The 19,651-nt window shown below is 36.4% G+C and overlaps 1 protein-coding gene across 3 annotated transcripts in view; it reads right to left on the bottom strand.

The window, feature by feature from the left end:
* The window catches only part of LOC106055124 (uncharacterized protein DDB_G0283697-like), a 64,739-nt gene extending 60,973 nt beyond the window's left edge, over positions 1-3,766 (bottom strand). Inside the window, exon 1 of one of the 3 annotated variants that reach the window (XM_056021254.1) lies at positions 3,650-3,766. The gene's annotated coding sequence lies outside the window, so the exon portion shown is untranslated. Of the gene's footprint in view, positions 1-3,301 lie in introns of all 3 variants that reach the window. The other 2 variants (XM_056021253.1, XM_056021255.1) reach the window with 2 other exon arrangements.
* Positions 3,767-19,651: the final 15,885 nt, after the last annotated feature.

Here is a 19,651-nt window from a genome sequence, read left to right as displayed (position 1 = left end):
ATGTTTATTTGTGGGGCCGGCAATCTCCTCCACGCAGGGCAAGTACTAATTCTTCTAATAGGAATTCTATCAGTTGAGAGCCCAGCTGATTTTGACAAATAGGCCGCAATGTGGAGGAACGATCGCATTTTTATGCGGTTCCTCTCTCTTCGCTGTTGCACTAAGATTGTGGTGGGTAGCCTAGAGTCTCCCCTTTTGTAGCGCTCTTAGGCCGTAAGTACTGCCCTCTCCCTCCTTAGATTTAAAGGGGCCACCTTTGGTAAGATTTCAGCAGCGTTTGTTGGGCTTGTCCGAAAGGTGCCACAAATGAACCATAGTGCCTGTGATTGTACTCGGTCGAGTGATTCGAGGGCAGTTTTACTAGCATATACTTGAACTCTATAGCTGTACTCAATTTGTGATCTGACTGCCCCTAAGTACAATGTGCGTAGCATGTAAGCTTTGGCACCCCACTTTGTGCTGGCCAGCTTTCTTAGTAACGCTAACTTCTCCGAGGCTTTTCTTTCAACTTCCTGGACGTGCTGGAACATTGACAACTTTCTATCCAGGGTTACCCCTAGATATTTTGGCGTGTTTTCACGTTGGAGTCGCAACCCACCGAGTTTAAGCTCGAATGGAGCCTTAAGAATGTCGATTCCTAGGCTGAACAGGGACCAGGTCGTTTTGGCAACGTTTATCTAAATCTGTCATTTGTCGCAATACGAGGAGATGGGTTGGAGGTCTGCACTTGCAATGCCGCCTGTATTTGGTCGGCTTTCTTCCCGGTTGACCAGAGAACAATGTCATCCGCATAAAGCAGTGAGGTGCGTTTCTTAAATTTCTTAAGTCTAAAGAAGCATCAAGACAATTTCAAGTCACATCATTGCCAGAGTCCACCGACTATAGGCGAGCTGTTATTGGGTATGAATTAAATGAACAATTAAAAGCAACAAAGCAAGATAAGACGGTTATCATTGAATCCAGAAAAAAATGATGAGGCCGACATCCTGAATGATGAAAAAGAAGAAAATACTTCAATACCGCAGGTTCTAGAGACTAAAGGACAGCACACAAGCATGTCTTTAGAACACATCTCAAAAATTCATTTGGAAGAAGCTGAACCATCAGACAGTGTAAACAATACAGAAAGCAGGATAATAAACTCTAGACTGAACGATACTGGAGATCGGCCTGATGTCATCACATATAATATTCGCATACACCTTGTCACTCAAGGATCTGAAACAGTTCAGCGTATGGACAGTCAATTATGAGAGGCGTATAGACATCAAGAGTCAGCAAAAGGAAAGGCTAGAAAGCTTTCAAAGGCTTGTTTTTTCGGAACTAGCCTTAAACGTTTAGTTGAGACCCGCTGGAGCGCCAGAGGAGAAGCCGTCAAGATGGTTAGGGATAAATTTTATAAAATTATAGAAACTCTGGAGACATTAACTAGCAGAGATGAAAACTCATCGACTAGATCTGAAGCAGTTGGATTATTGGTTGCTATTCAGTCTTTTAATTTTCTCACCTATCTTGGATTTTGGGCTCCTGTATTAACTGAAATTAATGATGCGCAAGTCTACCTTCAACAACAAGGATTGTCTATTCAAGACTGCTCACTCAAACTAAAAACATTAGAGACATTTTTAAGTAGTAATCGAGAGGACATCGCTGAAGCCAGCATTACCTTTGCCGAAAGCGTGTGTTCAGATCTGAGAATCAGTACAGAACTTCAAAAACGTATTGGCCATAAGAAAAAGATGCCTGGTGAGAAAAGTGACTACTCTGTACTTACACACAAAGAAGAGCTACGAAGGGAAGATTATTCTACCTTGGACAGGATTGTTCAAGAAATAATCACCCGATTCGAGCAACTTCATGATGTAGCAGATAGATATGAATTGTAGTCGCTTCCCAGCTATTAAATCCTCAGGTCGAAATCAATCTCGATAGTACTCCTAGCGACATTGATAAAAACGATTTTCTGCTGGAGCGAAAGAGGCTTCAACGGTTTGTCACAGTTTCATCAGAAGCCTCCGAACTTCCAAAACAAGGACCTGTTGAGCTCTTGAAATTTATAAAATAATATCAGCTAGACGATTCAGTCCCAAATATCGTCATCATGATTCGCCTATTTTTAACTATTGCGGTAAACGTCGCTACATGCGAGAGAAGTTTTTCCAAACTTAAACTGATCAAGAATTACTTGCAATCAACGATGACAAATTTACTACTCACTAATTTGGCCATTTTGTCCATTGAACAAGAGCTGGTGGAAAAAATTGATTTCGATAAAATTATTTATACTTTTGCCAGCAAGAAAGCGCGTGAATTTCATTTGTAGTATGTTTATGTAAAAGTGATTTTTTTAATTAACAATATTTGATTAATGAATACATATTATTTTGAACAAAAAAAGTAAGGTTTTGCAATGTTATTAATTAGTTAGTTGTTTTGTTTTTTTTGGGGGGGGGGCATCAAGATGAGGTACCGCACCAGGCATCATATACTCTAGCTACGCCACTGCATAATAATGAGAACGAGGAAGAAGAAGAAAAAGTGAGCTCTATTTCAAATCCTAATTCCAGAAGATTTAGAAGAGTCTTATTTTTTTTTGATGACGAATTGTCCTGTTTGTTTTTAAGTGAAAAATAACGCCAAATGATATTTTGGAATTTTATTACTTTAAACGATAAAAAGGCTTGAATATTTCTGGTCCATGGGTGAGTCGACGGGCCTCCATTGAGTTTGTGTGACCTTTTTTTTTGGCACTGATTTATTTCAAAAAGAAATAATTTTGTGGCGTATCCGGAAAAAGGAACCTATATTGAAATTTTTTGCAATCTTGTTAGTGTCATTTCCAGGAAAACTCAATTCTACTACAGATAAGGAGAAACTCATTATTGAAACCAAGGACACTCAACAAGATAGGGCAGATAGAGCCTCACTTTGGGGGAACATTACACTTTAATCCAGACAGAACAGATCTGTGTCACTCTCAGCTTATCCAAGATAAGTTTAGTTTAGGCGGTGTAACACTAAATAAATGGCATGTATCCAAAGTGATTTATTTAACAAAAAAAAAAAAAGAACTGAAATAAGTTATTCAAATAAACCTCAGCTTTCGGTAATTTAATCCTATAGCCTAGATACATATTTTTTTGAAACAATTTTAACTTCAGTACACGGGAGAATTCATTGGAGAACTATTTTCTTCGTCGCTTGCTAAAAAGATGGAGCCATAGTCTTAAACTAGGGATTAGTTTCTTTCCACGTTTCTTATAAGTGTGAAATATAAAGTTAGTGAAGCAGCAATACAAACCAGACTTCGTTCCAAGCAAAATCACCAAAAAATCTTGTACCACAGGTATTGTACACAGTTAACCATAGGTAATGTACCAGATGTAGAATATAATTTTTAGAAGTTATTTCAAAACATTCTAAGAAAGCATTACAATTTAAAACGCCGAGACTACATCTCCGGAATAGTTCCGGATTATACAAGTTCTGAGAATTGTCAAAAGCTTAATCAATACTGAAAACAAATATAATCCAAGTATTTAATTCATAAATATTATTGAATCTATCCAATTATCTATCTAATCTATCCGCCATAGGTCGTAAAATACGAGACTATGTTACTTATAATAATTTAATTATCACATTTTACACAAAAAAGGATATTCCAAATGATCCGAAGTACAAGTTGATATTAGCTGCCTTAGCTGGCCGCCAAACAATTTGACAGCTTATCTCAAATCTACTCTCTAAATAGCTCGTGCCCACACGTAACAAGACAAACAGGAAATTCCCGCAGCTGTTCTAAAAAAAGGAAAGGGGGTTGCGGGGGCGGGGGGGGGGGAAGAGAATGTAAGGGACACGAAAACCGAAACCAGGACTCCAACACCATGTTGTACCTACTTGTCAACTTGGGGTGGGGACAAAGTCCGGTGGACGATGTCATTTTATTTAGGACATTATTGTAGACGGATATTGATCGCAACAAAAAAAAAAAGGAATCATCTTTTTTTTAAAAATATTTCTCATACTGTGTTACGAGAGAGAAGCTGAAAAGTTTTATTTCATTTTCATGTCTAGTAGAACAAGGTATAACAAATATTAAGTATAACAAATGGTGTGGGGGGGGGGGGGAGCAAAGAAATACTGCAACGCAGGGGTGACCAACCTATGGAGCATGTGCCAAATGGGGTGCATTGCACAATTACTAGTGGCACATTTCATCAAGAGAACACAAAATCGCCTGTTCGCAAAAAATATAATAATCATTTTTTAGAAAAAAAATTTTTTTACAGGAATTTAAATTTACTAGCTATTACGATAAATTGACCGAAATGTTTATAAAGCTAATCAGACAAAAAAAAACAACAAGTAGCACGTTGGACTATGATTTAAAGTAATTATTAACAACAGATTCACTATGTGGTTATGTATGCGCTTTCCTTTCAGTACGATTCACATTTTTATGTTACCTATTTAAGATTTTCGTTATTAGAAAAAATGATGATAATTTTAACATTTTTAAAGACTTATTGGCCTTAATAACTTTAAGAAAAAACCAGATAGTAAGACATATTTGAGGAAGCAAAGTCATGTCTAGGAAATCATCAATTGAATAAAGCTAAACAAAGTAAACTAAGCCGTCAATGACTGGTAGTCACTGGATCTGTCATCTTGCTTTTTCTTGTCCGATACAGATGTCATCACCCGTCTACATTGGTGTGTGATAATTGAAAAATATATTGCCGTATGTATATTTTTAAGACTTTAAAACTTTAAAACTGCTATCAGTGTTCACAAATTATAATTGGTGATTAGGTCATAAAGAAATAATAAATACAATTATAAATGCCAATTAAAAATGTCAACAAAGAAAGACTTAATAAGTAAAGTTTATTTATTTTTTAAATCCCCTCAGCTGCTATACGCTAATTTGTACAGCCAACCGAATATTCACCAATGACCATACTTTCAAGGACTGAAACTTGTAAAATTGAAGATTACATGTTTGAATCATAAGTGAAAACATTTGGCGCATGAACCAAAAGGTTGGCCACCGTCTGCTCTAACAGGTACAGCGATGATACAACGTATGAAACTAACAACGTGAATCTCTCTCCCCCCCCCTCCTCCCCCGCTATAGGACAATCCCTCTCTCTAGCTTTATGTCATTCCACAAACTTGCAGCTTTGCAGAGATCTTCAGAAGAATCGTTCACGCCCAGTGCAGGTACCTATACGTCCCAGAAGTATGTGACGTCGTCATGTGATCTAAATCTAAAAATACACACACACACACGTTAAAAAAACACAGAAACATTGTTTGTTTTTTTAGTCCCTATCATGCCGTCAAGACTGAAATGTGTAATATCGAATGTAGCGGATCATGTCTATTTATAGCCAATGTGACACGAACTTGAAAAGGACACTGATCTTAGAATAATGAATTTTTACTGACTTAAGTGTTACATTGTGTGGGTGTGTGTGTGGGTGTGTGTGTGTGTGTGGGGGGGGGGGTCGTTGTAGTTAAACATAACACTTCGTTTCATTTGATGCAAACCTCTTAGAATAGATTGTTCCTCTGAAGGACGATCACAAGTCATATTCTAACTTTAGAATTAAAGACTGGAATAAAGAATAGACTAGATCAAAGCTTCTATAGTTATCATTTTAAAATAGGGCCAGACCGACATGCAGGGCAGAACCGTATTCCAACTTGTTTAGATCCTCTAGTCTATGGTCGTCTTGTGTTTAAGTTTTGGTGCGATCCCTCTTCCCCCCCCCCCCTCTCTCTCTCACACACACGCACTAAGATTATTACGTTGCAACTTCCAAGACATACCAAAGTCCGTGTTTATAAATAGAATCTTCGCTCATACAAGATCAGTTACTCACGGACAGTGTGAAAAAGTCAAGTTCCCCTTTCAGACCATGTGGTCTATAGGGCAGATAATGTAAAGGTCATCTGTTTCTGTGGCCTACGGTTAACGAGGGTGTCATGTGGCCAGCACAACGACCTACCACCTTTACTTTTCCCCAGCTAAAGTCATGTACCCATTAAAGCTGGGTGGACTCATCCCGAAATTAACAATCCGAGTCCTCACGCGGATTCGAACCCAGGACCTCGCGGTTCGGAAACCAAGCGCTTAACCGCTCAGCCACTGCGCCTCTACGGGCAGTGTAAAACGAACTATAATTTATTTGGGGGTTTTCACACTAAAACGTATCACAGTAATTTGCTGTTTTGTTGACGCTTTAATCATTTCAATTCCGTTCACGCTCTTTAGCGCATGAAATACAGTAAGCGAAAAAAAGAAAAAGAAGCGATCTGACGAAGTGTGGTGGCTTAATGTAACATAAAGAAAAACGTAAGAAGCTGAAAAACAGGAAGATTGGAAGAGATACAGAACTCTAGAGATAAACTAAAACAGGAAGATTGGAAGAGATACAGAACTCTAGAGATAAACTAAACGAGGAAGATTGGAAGAGATACAGAACTCTAGAGATAAACTAAAACAGGAAGATTGGAAGACATACAGAACTCTAGAGATAAACTAAAACAGGAAGATTGGAAGAGATACAGAACTCTAGAGATAAACTAAAACAGGAAGATTGGAAGAGATACAGAACTCTAGAGATAAACTAAACGAGGAAGATTGGAAGAGATACAGAACTCTAGAGATAAACTAAAACAGGAAGATTGGAAGAGATACAGAACTCTAGAGATAAACTAAAACAGGAAGATTGGAAGAGATACAGAACTCTAGAGATAAACTAAAACAGGAAGATTGGAAGAGATACAGAACTCTAGAGATAAACTAAAACAGGAAGATTGGAAGAGATACAGAACTCTAGAGATAAACTAAAACAGGAAGATTGGAAGAGATACAGAACTCTAGAGATAAACTAAAACAGGAAGATTGGAAGAGATACAGAACTCTAGAGATAAACTAAAACAGGAAGATTGGAAGAGATACAGAACTCTAGAGATAAACTAAAACAGGAAGATTGGAAGAGATACAGAACTCTAGAGATAAACTAAAACAGGAAGATTGGAAGAGATACAGAACTCTAGCGATAAACTAAACTATAACAAGGAGACCATCTTGAAGGATTCTTGCTACCAATTAAATGATAATAAACACTTTAGGCTACAACAGTGTTTCCCAAACTGTTTTCTGCGGAACCCCAGTGTTCGGCGAGGCCTGAATAGGTGTTTGAAGAACTACTGGAATAATTAACTACTAGGCCACCACGTGAAGTAATCTCTTTAGAAATAAGCAAAGTGTTCCGCTAAATACTCAGAATGTGCGAAGTGTTCCGATAAATACTCAGAATGTGCGAAGTGTTCCGCTAAATACTCAGAATGTGCGAAGGAAAAGGGAAACACTGGGGCCCTGGACTACAAGCAAAATAGCTTAGAAATGTGATTTTACAAAGCTGAAAAGCGAATACAAAATTAGCTCTATACCTATATGGCTTATTAGAGTACTTCGCCCATCAAAACTTCCTTATTCTGTACAACAGAGACACCAACAAGTTACACAAGCAAATAGAATTAACATGCAACCTATTCGCACAATACTTCATAATGACAATGATCAAATACTAGGATAAGAATATATATATATATATTGAAAAGTTCTCTTTTCAGACCTTGCGATCTGTTCGGCACATCTTCTGTTTCTATGGCCGCTGTTAACCAGAGTGTCATGTCGCCAGCACAACGACCTACCTCCTTTACTTTTCCACAACTTATGTCAGGTACCCACAGGGTGAAATCAGAGGCGTCTTAAAGTCCCCAAAAATAAAAATCCCAGTCTTCCCCAGAATTCGAACCCGAGACCTCGCGGAAGCCAAGTGCTTCACCTCTCAGCCACCGCGCCTCCTAAGATAAATATAGCCATCTTATAATTGTCTCTTGACCTAATGTCCTACGAAAATCAGGACCTAATCAACAAGTTCAACAGATAACTCAGTGACATCACATAGAGATGATTCTCTTCATTCTATGTTCGAATTGCTTTGAAATCTATTGATCTGTGATTACCAGATCCACATTAAACAACACACACGAACACTAATTCAAATCTCAGTGGCACGCTACCTGCAGTTTGTATGATTGACGTCATTCGGTGCAACGACTGGATCATTTAACCCATTGAATAAGAAAAAGTTGAGATGTAACATTTGTTGTCTCCCCCTTGACGACAGCTGCATCCATTGGAAAGTCAAATGTTTCAGAAAGAAACTGAAATAATGGCTGGAGACATTTCTTTGCAAAGGTTACAACGTTAACGCGAAATGGATCTATTTGCTTGTGTGTGTGTGTTTGTGTGTGTCATGTGTTTGTGAGAATGCAGCTAATTTTCTTTAAAAGTTATGCGACGTTGAAATGTGTTGGTACAGCCATGTTCCAATGTGTGTAACTGATGTGTGCATTGTAATAAGGACATAGATTTTTAAAAAAATGGATGAAAGCGTATGTCACTAAAATCTTTTGTTGGAGGTACAGCTTTAGCGATAGGAATATATATTTACAGAGTGGAAGATAAAATTAGAGATAGAAATATAGCTTTACAGAGTGGAAGATAGGTTTAGAGCAGTGATTCCCAAAGTGGTCTATATAGACCCCCAGGGGTCTACGAAGACTCCCGAGGGGTCTACGAAAGTGAAAAAGTAAATTGGGGGTCTATGAGATGGGCACGGGGGTCTACGATAATGAATCTCATTTATCATTTCAGCAGGTCCGTTAGTGGAAATGTTTTATACACATTTATTATTTGTACCTTACTAAATGCTGGAATGAAAATTGTTGTATTAAATGTGATAGTTCTATTTAAAAAGCTTATTTTTATCATGGTGTAACTTTAACAAGAAGAAATGTAAACTGTACAGTGTTGAGTATTTCAAATTGGGCTTCATTCTTCGTTGTCAAACAAACGATGGTTTATGTGCCTTTTTTATGACGCTATGAAATCAATTAAGCTTGAGGATCATTTGAGACGATGCCATCCTGATAAAAAAGATAAAGGTTTCAAAAACTTTCTAACACTCAAAGATAAAGTTCAGAATAAACCCACAAAATCTCGATCGACATCATATAGTAAGATGAGTTTCAACAGTAAAGGCTTCTTCTTCTTCGTACTTATTATGTTGGAGAGTTCAGATAACTAGACCAGTATCTGAGATACTGCACAGTGGTTTCCAGATCAGGCAACTTTCTATATAGTTTCTCTTCTATGGTGGTGTTTTGGGGCCAGTGACTTATTTGAGCCTTTTGATGAAGAATACAATTTTGAAGGCCCTGGTCAGCATTCTCTGGTGACACTCCACAAGGGCTAATTTCACTGGTCCCAATTTTCAGCTTCAGAAACATGTGTTGTCTCATTCTGTTGTGTCTGGTGCTTATGTGAAAAATTAGTCATTGGTCGTATCGGTATAGTTTATAATAGGTGTTGTCTTTCTTGCTATTCAGATGAGAGCTTGTTCATTTGTCTTTTTATCCACTATTAGTTTCTTCATTTGTATTTGTTCTCACACTTGGAATATGTTCAACCTTCTCATTGGAGAAAAGTTTTTTTTTTCTGTTATTATTGAGCTTTATAGGTGCTGTATTCAGTACATAGGAGGAATCAGAGTTTTTCATGCTTTGGAGGACTTTTTTTTTTGGTTCGGTCAGGAAAACAGTCTGACTGTTTGGCATATGTGGTGATTTGCTAGCGAGATAGCTGCTAGTTCCAGTGCTCCCATTTCTGCTCTGTGGCTATCAGGGAGTTCACCAGTTGCAATGAACACCATTTCTTAATTAATTTTTCTCCATTGAGACTTTTGCTAAGTCTTCCAGCTCCTTCGTTTGTGGTGGCTTTTTGAGATCAACTCTGACCGTATGGTTACTAGGGCAATGAATTTATAGAAGAGAAGTTCTAATTTCTTGACCTCTCTAGGATTGTAGTCTTTTCTTTCTTCTTATGTAGTTGTTGTTTTTTTGTGTGCAAAAAACAATGTATTTCTCCAAATGACATAAAGTCAACTTTATATGGTAATGGGATGTTTTTATTGGCATATGTTCGATTTATTGTAGATAAAAGAAAATCTACAAAAAAACAACAACCCAACTCTGTTCTTTGTGAAAACGTATAAAATGATACTTAAGACAAATTAATACTTAATGTTTGGAAGGACAACTTCATAGAACAACAAATCCTTAAATGAAACTTTATCCCCGAAGTAAGGAATGGTGAGCTTGCAAACCCTTTATAACAAAACGTTTCTAGTGTGTTTGTTGATTGTATGTAATACGTAGTAACTATTATTTTGGTTTAAATTTGAAATTTATTAATAAAAATGTAGCTTTAATTTACTGTTATTTTACTATTCGACTCACTGGTTAGAAATTAGTTTTAAAAAACGTAAAATTTAAAGTTAATGAATTTTCAAAAATGAAATACCGTATATCTGAAGCAGGGGGTCTACCGATAACCGGAAAACATGGCAAGGGGTCTACGAGACAAAAAAGTTTGGGAACCACTGGTTTAGAGATAGGAATGTAGCTTTACTGAGTGGAAGATAGGTTTAGAGATATGAATAGAGCTTTACAGAGTGGAAGATAGGTTTAGAGATAGTAATATAGCTTTACAAAGTGGAAGATAGGTTTAGAGATAGGAATGTAGCTTTACAGAGTGGAAGATAGGTTTAGAGATAGGAATATAGCTTTACAAAGTGGAAGATAGGTTTAGAGATAGGAATGTAGCTTTACTGAGTGGAAGATAGGTTTAGAGATAGGAATAGAGCTTTACAGAGTGGAAGATAAGTTTAGAGCAGTGGTTCCCAAACTTTTTTGTCTGGTAGACCCCTTACCATGTTTTCTAGTTTTCGGTAGACCCCCTGCTTAACTTATATTGGATTTTTGCAAATTCAAAAATAATTCCTAACTGTAGTGAGTCGAAGAGTGAAAAGGTAGCTACATTTTCAGCCATATGGAGAACTTTCTTTTTTATTGATAAAATTCAAGTTTGAACCAATTAAAAACAATTAATAAGTTCATCATGCGTAGCTACGGATATTATGTTTTATATAGAAATTCATTGTTCTATGAAGTAGTCAATCAAACATTAAATATTAATTAATTAATTAATATTAAGTACCATTGTGAAAGTTTTTGCAAAAAAGAGGTTTCTCGTGTATCTCTTGATATTTACGAGTGGCTCAGATATTGGGTCCGCGGAACTGTTTCCACTAACAGAAGGGGCGAAGGCGAGTAACTGGTGCCTAAACCAATAATCTTCGGGCAGGAGGGACTCGTTAGCCTTGGCTTGCTACCCACCTAGCAGGAGGAAAACTAAATTTGAACCTCTGCTGCTTTGCAGCTATACCCAAACATGGGAAAGGTTTCGTGGGTCAACCCTGAGTCAAAATAAGGAGGTTTATGTAAAACAGTTTTTAAAAATACTTAAATGGCTGGTAAAATCAATGTTTTACCTGTAGTGTCTCTGTATTTGGCTATAAGTAAAGAGATTTTATAAGACGCTCATAAACTAAACATGATGTCCAAGAGAGATTTTGTGGGTCTATTCTGAACTTTGAGTGTTGGAAAGTTTTTTTTAAATCTATATCTTTTTATCATGGTGACTTTGTCTCAAATGATTCTCCAGCCTAATTAGTTTAATATCGTCATAAATAGGCTCTTAAACAACATATTTTTTGACATGCAAGGATAGAAGTCCAATTTTAAATAATCAACGCTGTACAGTCTACATTTCTTTTTGTTAAACATAAGTTACATGAATGAAAATTAAAAGTGGGAAAGTAAACATTCTAAAAAGTATTGACCTTGTGGGAAAAACAAAATTCTAAAAAGTAATGACCTTGTGGGAAAGACAACATTCTAAAAAATAATGACCTTGTGGGAAGGATAACATTCTAAAAAAAAACAACAGTAATGACCTTGTGGGGAAAAAATTCTAAAAAGTAATGACCTTGTGGGAAAGACAACATTCTAAAAAGTAATGACCTTGTGGGAATGACAACAATCTAGAAAGTAATGACCTTGTGGGAAGGACAACATTCTAGAAAATAAAAACCTTGTGGGAAGGATCACATTCTAAACAGTAATGACCTTGTGGGAAGGATAACATTCTTTAAAAAAAAAAGTAATGACCTTGTGGGAAGGACAACATTCTAAAAAGTAATGACCTTGTGGGAAGGACAACAATCTAGAAAGTAATGGCCTTGTGGGAAGGATCACATTCTAAAAAGTAATGACTTGTGGGAAGGATCACATTCTAAAAAGTAATGACCTTGTGGGAAGGATCACATTCTAAAAGTTTTGTGTAACTATGGATGAAAATCTGATCGATTTAGAAAATTAACTTGTGTCATTGCGAGGGTCGTGTTTAGACCGTCTTTGGCTTTAGTCATCTGTACCTAAACACCATAATAATATCTTTAAGTCCATTTACATTAATGTAAACATAATCTTACGAAAAGAAAAGTCGTACCAGTTGGTGACATGTTTACCAATTATTTGACTATGTAATTTGATTTCCAGAGCTAGCAGTGAGTAACGTATTCTAAGGGAAAATAATCCTATGAGGCTATTTTTTTGTTAATGTGCTCACTCAAGCCAACTCATGTCAATCTACTTAGTACTCAGGGTGAACACAGAAAAACAAGCAGAAGGTCAAGGACAGAGTGCTCATGGAAAATTTCATGAAAAAACACCAAATTTTTCCCCGTACAATCAAATATTGAATGCCTTCAGGTGACATGTTGTAGACTTTATGTTCTCAGTATCAAATATTGAATGCCTTCAGGTGACATGTTGTAGACTTTATGTTCTCAGTATCAACTATTGAATGCCTTCAGGTGACATGTTGTAGACTTTATGTTCTCAGTATCAACTATTGAATGCCTTCAGGTGACATGTTGTAGACTTTATGTTCTTAGTATCAACTATTGAATGCCTTCAGGTGACATGTTGTAGACTTTATGTTCTCAGTATCAAATATTGAATGCCTTCAGGTGACATGTTGTAGACTTTATGTTCTCATTATCAAATATTGAATGCCTTCAGGTGACATGTTGTAGACTTTATGTTCTCAGTATCAACTATTGAATGCCTTCAGGTGACATGTTGTAGACTTTATGTTCTCAGTATCAACTATTGAATGCCTTCAGGTGACATGTTGTAGACTTTATGTTCTCAGTATCAACTATTGAATGCCTTCAGGTGACATGTTGTAGACTTTATGTTCTTAGTATCAACTATTGAATGCCTTCAGGTGACATGTTGTAGACTTTATGTTCTCAGTATCAAATATTGAATGCCTTCAGGTGACATGTTGTAGACTTTATGTTCTCAGTATCAAATATTGAATGCCTTCAGGTGACATGTTGTAGACTTTATGTTCTCAGTATCAACTATTGAATGCCTTCAGGTGACATGTTGTAGACTTTATGTTCTCAGTATCAACTATTGAATGCCTTCAGGTGACATGTTGTAGACTTTATGTTCTCAGTATCAACTATTGAATGCCTTCAGGTGACATGTTGTAGACTTTATGTTCTCAGTATCAACTATTGAATGCCTTCAGGTGACATGTTGTAGACTTTATGTTCTCAGTATCAACTATTGAATGCCTTCAGGTGACATGTTGTAGACTTTATGTTCTTAGTATCAACTATTGAATGCCTTCAGGTGACATGTTGTAGACTTTATGTTCTCAGTATCAAATATTGAATGCCTTCAGGTGACATGTTGTAGACTTTATGTTCTCAGTATCAAATATTGAATGCCTTCAGGTGACATGTTGTAGACTTTATGTTCTCAGTATCAACTATTGAATGCCTTCAGGTGACATGTTGTAGACTTTATGTTCTCAGTATCAACTATTGAATGCCTTCAGGTGACATGTTGTAGACTTTATGTTCTCAGTATCAACTATTGAATGCCTTCAGGTGACATGTTGTAGACTTTATGTTCTCAGTATCAACTATTGAATGCCTTCAGGTGACATGTTGTAGACTTTATGTTCTCAGTATCAACTATTGAATGCCTTCAGGTGACATGTTGTAGACTTTATGTTCTCAGTATCAACTATTGAATGCCTTCAGGTGACATGTTGTAGACTTTATGTTCTCAGTATCAACTATTGAATGCCTTCAGGTGACATGTTGTAGACTTTATGTTCTCAGTATCAACTATTGAATGCCTTCAGGTGACATGTTGTAGACTTTATGTTCTCAGTATCAACTATTGAATGCCTTCAGGTGACATGTTGTAGACTTTATGTTCTCATTATCAAACTTCTTCTTTGGTTGAAATAGTAACGGGGACGATATGCTTTTTCTTTTTTTTTTTTTTTACTTTCATAAAATAAGGTAATACAAATGTTTTGTTGAGATTCTGTTTCTTCTTCAGTAACATAACCTATGACCTATGATCTTTTCAAAGGTTCGTTTTAAAAGTAAAAGATAAACCTGCTTTCCCCCTCCCCCTTACTTATAGCTGACAACGAGAAAGGAGGGGGAGGGGAGGTTGAAAGATTTGAGATCTTAAAGAAAAAGATCATACGGTTCTAAATAACCGTCAAACACATTAAACACATTAAACACATTAAACACATTAAACACATTGCTTTTACAATGTTTTGTTTCTCAACCTGCTCTAGTCAAATGCAATGGTTTAACATGCCGTAACCAGCAGGCTCTAGCCCTTCGTTCTCTAGACATCTATCTGCAGCTATCTACCTATACACATCCACATGGCTTTTGTTTGTCTGAATTCACTTAGCCCCTCCAAGTTACATCAAGCATAAAGTCTTTCATTCATTCCAAACGTCACGTCTATAAACCCCTCCGAAATGAATGCTACTCCAAAAAGATTGAGGAATTTAGTAAGTTGCAATGACGTGAAACTTAAACTTTGACTAAGTATTCCTAAACATAATGGTCCACACCTACACAGATTTGAATGACTCGGCGTATAGAGCTTCCTAGAAATTAGTGACGTGATGACCACGGAAGTATTACAAATTTCTTAAACTATATAGCCGCAAATTCTCTTTTGACTACAAATAGTAGTAACTCCAATAGGTCTACGTTTAGTGAAGTGGAGCTTTTTAAATCAAAGTGTCGTGTTCTCGTGTTAATATTGTACAAAAGTCAAACAATACTATGCTATAAAGTACATTACAAGATGTGAATTTTTTTTTTAGTGTATGCATTCATCAGAGTAGAAAAGAAATAACTTACAGATAGATAGATAGATAGATAGATAGATAGATAGATAGATAGATAGATAGATAGATAGATAGATAGATAGATAGATAGATAGATAGATAGATAGATAGATAGATAGATAGATAGATAGATAGATAGATAGATAGATAGATAGATAGATAGATAGATAGATAGATAGATAGATAGATAGATAGATAGATAGATAGATAGATAGATAGATAGATAGATAGATAGATAGATAGATAGATAGATAGATAGATAGATAGATAGATAGATAGATAGATAGATAGATAGATAGATAGATAGATAGATAGATAGATAGATAGATAGATAGATAGATAGATAGATAGATAGATAGATAGATAGATAGATAGATAGATAGATAGATAGATAGATAGATAGATAGATAGATAGATAGATAGATAGATAGATAGATAGATAGATAGATAGATAGATAGATAGATAGATAGATAGATAGATAGATAGATAGATAGATAGATAGATAGATAGATAGATAGATAGATAGATAGATAGATAGATAGATAGATAGATAGATAGATAGATAGATAGATAGATAGATAGATAGATAGATAGATAGATAGATAGATAGATAGATAGATAGATAGATAGATAGATAGATAGATAGATAGATAGATAGATAGATAGATAGATAGATAGATAGATAGATAGATAGATAGATAGATAGATAGATAGATAGATAGATAGATAGATAGATAGATAGATAGATAGATAGATAGATAGATAGATAGATAGATAGATAGATAGATAGATAGATAGATAGATAGATAGATAGTCATAGGTAGTCACAGGTAGTCATGGGTAGTCACAGGTAGTCATGGGTAGTCATAGATAGATAGATAATAGATAGATAGATAGATAGATAGATAGATAGATAGATAGATAGATAGATAGATAGATAGATAGATAATAGAAAGATAGATAGATAGATAGATAGATAGATAGATAGATAGATAGATAGATAGATAGATAGATAGATAGATAGGTAGGTAGGTAGGTAGTCATAGGTAGTCATAGATAGATAGATGGAGAGAGAGATCAACAAATCTTACGCTTGCTTAAATCTAGACTACATGAGAAAGCTCTGCCTACAGTTCTATTAAACATTTGATAGTTCATGTCTTCCTACAGAGATATTTGGTCCTAGTTCAAAACGAAATCAAGGTTACCAAGATAAACAAAGGACTATCATTTAGCCTTATTCTTGTGCAATAGCTATCTCCCTAATGTTTATTTTTAAACTATCCTGTAATCAGCCGCATTTCTCAATCAATCAATCGAGCCGGCGTGAAACGATGTCTCGAATTTACGGTCGTCAATCAACAGTTTCCTCAACAACAGCATCAACAGCGTCTGATTGATTCCACAGGGTGATTGGTTTCTAAATGTTTATTGACACGGACAACAGTTATTCACCACAACCGAAACCAAGATCAGTTTTAGAGTCTTCTTCGATAATAGGCCAGCCTTAGCACTTTAATTCGCAGAGTAACCACAGACCTAGTGCTAGAACTAACTCTAAAGCCTTTTCTAATTTAGGTCCAGATTAAAAAAACAATAACACTTGTTTGTAAGCCATTGTTACTCAACGAAGTCAATTTGTTTTCGAAGACAAAAAAAAATTGTTATATTTGAATTGTAGTTATAAATCCATATTTGAATATTGGTCAAGTAGAAACGATATTGTTACCAATGATTGATGAAATTATTAAATGGAGTGACGTCGTTTCATCTTTTAAGTCAGGCGTTTACGACAAGATCGATCCAAAAATCTTTTTTGAAAAAGACATTTCAGTGCGTCTTCGCCAATGCGATTCTAGAGTCTACATTCCTTCTTGCGTCAGAATGGTCGTGTTCCTTTGAGTGATGTCTTTTGAGTAAACAAAACAGACTCTCAAATGCTTTTCCATATCTACTGACTTAGAGGGCGTTGTAAGTGAGAGACACTGAAATAAGGCTACGCTAGAGACACTGGAATAAGCCTTCGCTAGAGACACTGGAGTAAGCCTTCGCTAGAGACACTGGAGTAAGCCTACGCTAGAGACACTGAAATAAGCCAACCTAGAGACACTGGAATAAGCCTTTGCTGGAGACACTGGAATAAGCCTACGCTAGAGACACTGGAATAAGCCTACGCTAGAGACACTGGAATAAGCCTTCGCTAGAGACACTGGAGTAAGCCTACGCTAGAGACACTGGAATAAGCCTTCGCTAGAGACACTGGAGTAAGCCTACGCTAGAGACACTGAAATAAGCCAACCTAGAGACACTGGAATAAGCCTTTGCTGGAGACACTGGAATAAGCCTACGCTAGAGACACTGGAATAAGCCTTCGCTAGAGACACTGGAGTAAGCCTACGCTAGAGACACTGAAATAAGCCTTCGCTAGAGACACTGGAGTAAGCCTACGCTAGAGACACTGAAATAAGCCAACCTAGAGACACTGGAATAAGCCTTTGCTGGAGACACTGGAATAAGCCTACGCTAGAGACACTGGAATAAGCCTACGCTAGAGACACTGGAATAAGCCTTCGCTAGAGACACTGGAGTAAGCCTACGCTAGAGACACTGAAATAAGCCAAGCTAGAGACACTGGAATAAGCCTTTGCTGGAGACACTGGAATAAGCCTACGCTAGAGACACTGGAATAAGCCTTTTCTAGAGACACTGGAGTAAGCCTTCGCTAGAGACACCGGTGTAAGCCTTCGCTAGAGACACTGGAATAAGCCTACACTAGAGACACTGGACTAAACCTACGCTAGAGGTACTTTAATAAGCCTACACTAGAGGTACTTTAATAAGCCTACGTTAGAGACAATCGAATAAGCCTACGCTAGAGACACTTGAATAAGCCTTCGCTAGAGACACTGGAGTAAGCTTACGCCAGAGGTACTTTAGTAAGCCTACGCTAGAGACACTGGAATAAGACTAATAGAGACGCTGGAGACAATGGAATAAGACTATGATAAAGACGCTGGAATAAGTCTACGTATATGGAATACACATATAAAATCTGTCAAAGATTCAGTAAATGAAAACATCAAATATTATTTTAAAAATACATACTTCTAAACACTTAATGTTATGAACAAAGTGGATATGTGTAGTAAGTATTTTGATAGACAAGTCACTTAAATGAAATTTGAATTCGTGATAAGTACAGATGGACCTATCAAGGTACATGATAAGTACAGATAGACCTATCAAGGTACATGATAAGTACATATAAACCTATCAAGGTACTTAATAAGTACATATAGAGCTATCAAGGAACATGATAAGTACATATAGACCTATCAAGGTACATGATAAGTACAGATAGACCTATCAAGGTATATGATAAGTACATATAAACCTATCAAGGTACTTAATAAGTACATATAAACGTATCAAGGTACTTAATAAGTACATATAGACCTATCAAGGTCAAAGGAATGAATGTTCAAACAGTCCTTAGAAAAAAAAGTGGAAAAAAGAAATTCATCCACATTTTTGCAAAGATTTAACCTGGCCAAACAGACAGACAACAGACAGACAGACAACTATATAGATTTAATATCAAAGGCAAGAACTTCATTATTGATTACCATTGAGTCGCGAGTTTGTGACACAGGTCAGTCGATTGTCATTACGGTAGCTATCAATCGATTAAGACTATTGCGATTGATTCTATAGATCGATCTGAATAAAACGTAACAAGGAAGTATGAACAAGATGAGGTTTATATACATTCCAGTCCGGTTACTTAGACCATCGGTTAATGGAGACAGCCGCTTATTAGGACCGAATCCTAAAGTAACGAAACAAATCCTATTATAAACTAGAATCGGACCAGCCTATTATTAGGACCAAAACGCTTACGTCCCAATGTGGCCCCAATTAACCGAATAGGACTGTAGATATATTTTACATGATTGCGTGCATTTTACAATCTTAATAAAAAAAATCCCATTTAGAAGAATTATGGAAACACACACACACACACACTTTTACGGCCGTAGGTCCAAATCAGTGTATTTTTTTTTTTAAAGTGTTCAATATATCAGGTTTTAAAAAGGTCAATTATCTCTCATCTTGAAAACACAATAGATCATATATGCAAACACCATCATGCACATTGTAATGGTCAATGACTTACAAAATTGAAGCACTTTTGGAGTTAACGAATTGTCGTTATCTAGTGGACAACACGTTTGTCGTGAAAATCTCCAATGACGACAATTCTGGAGTTAAATAGTGTGTCGCTAAACGTTTCTTCAGTTACTGTGTTGATGAAAGTAATGTGTTACTGAAGGTAATGTGTTACTGAAGGTAATGTGTTGATGAAAGTAATGTGTTACTGAAGGTAATGTGTTGATGAAGGTAATGTGTTG

This window comes from Biomphalaria glabrata, chromosome 2 (assembly GCF_947242115.1).
Source record: "Biomphalaria glabrata chromosome 2, xgBioGlab47.1, whole genome shotgun sequence".
NCBI lineage: Eukaryota > Metazoa > Mollusca > Gastropoda > Planorbidae > Biomphalaria > Biomphalaria glabrata.
The sequence above is the reverse complement of the archived record's forward strand: the minus strand, read 5'-3'. Positions and strand labels throughout refer to the sequence as shown.